Genomic DNA, 981 nt, shown 5'->3' on the forward strand with positions numbered 1-981 from the left:
TTTAAAAATAAAATAAAATTAAAAAAAAAAAGTCATGGGCACAGAATGGCTGATTACATGAGAATCTGGAACCTAGAAACAAGTAAGGGGAAAACTGTCTCTTTTCAGGGCTCTTGAGAAGCACTTGAGCTCTGACTATGATAGGCGTTGAGAAGACCTCCACGTCTAGGGACAGGAAATGCCTTTGTCCATGTGGAGACAGTCTAGCAGCTGGCCTGATGATTTCTTAGGAGAAGTTAAGGCCTATTGCTATACTTGAAAGTAGTTTCTATGGTGTACTTCTCTTTTCTATGGTGTGATTCTTCAATAAAATATTATCAACAGGCATTTGTTATTGCTCAGTCTCAGTCATGTCCGACTCTCTTCAATCCCATGGACTGCAGCATGCCAGGCCTCCCTGTCCTTCTCTATCTCCCAGAGTTGGCTCAAACTCATGTCCTTTGAGTCAATGATGCCATCCAACTATCTCATCCTCTGTCATCCCCTTCTCCTCCTGCCTTCAATCCTTCCCACCATCAGGGTCGTTTCCAATGAGTCAGCTCTTCCCATCAGGTGGCCAAAGTTTTGGAGCTTCAGATTCAACGTCAGTCCTTCCAATGATTATTCAGGACTGATTTCCTTTAGAATGGACTGGTTTGATCTCCTTGCAGTCCAAAGGACTCTCAAGAGTCTTCTCCTGTACCACAGTTTGAAAGCATCAATCCTTTGGTGGTCAGCCTTCTTTAAGGTCCAGCTCTCATATCCGTACGTGACTACTGGAAAAATCATAGCTCTGACTAGATGAACCTTTGTCGGAAAAGTGATGCCTGCTTTTAATATGCTGTCTAGGTTTGTCAACAGATATAGCCTTATGAAATTAAAAGACACTTGCTCCTTGGAAGGAAAGTTATGAACAACCTGGACAGCGTATTGAAAAGCAGAGACATTACTTTGTCAACAAAGGTCCGTCTAGTCAAGGCTATGGTTTTTCCAGTGGTCGTG

The sequence above is a fragment of the Bison bison genome, unplaced genomic scaffold (genome assembly GCF_000754665.1).
Source record: "Bison bison bison isolate TAMUID 2011002044 unplaced genomic scaffold, Bison_UMD1.0 scf7180017864307, whole genome shotgun sequence".
Lineage (NCBI taxonomy): Eukaryota > Metazoa > Chordata > Mammalia > Artiodactyla > Bovidae > Bison > Bison bison.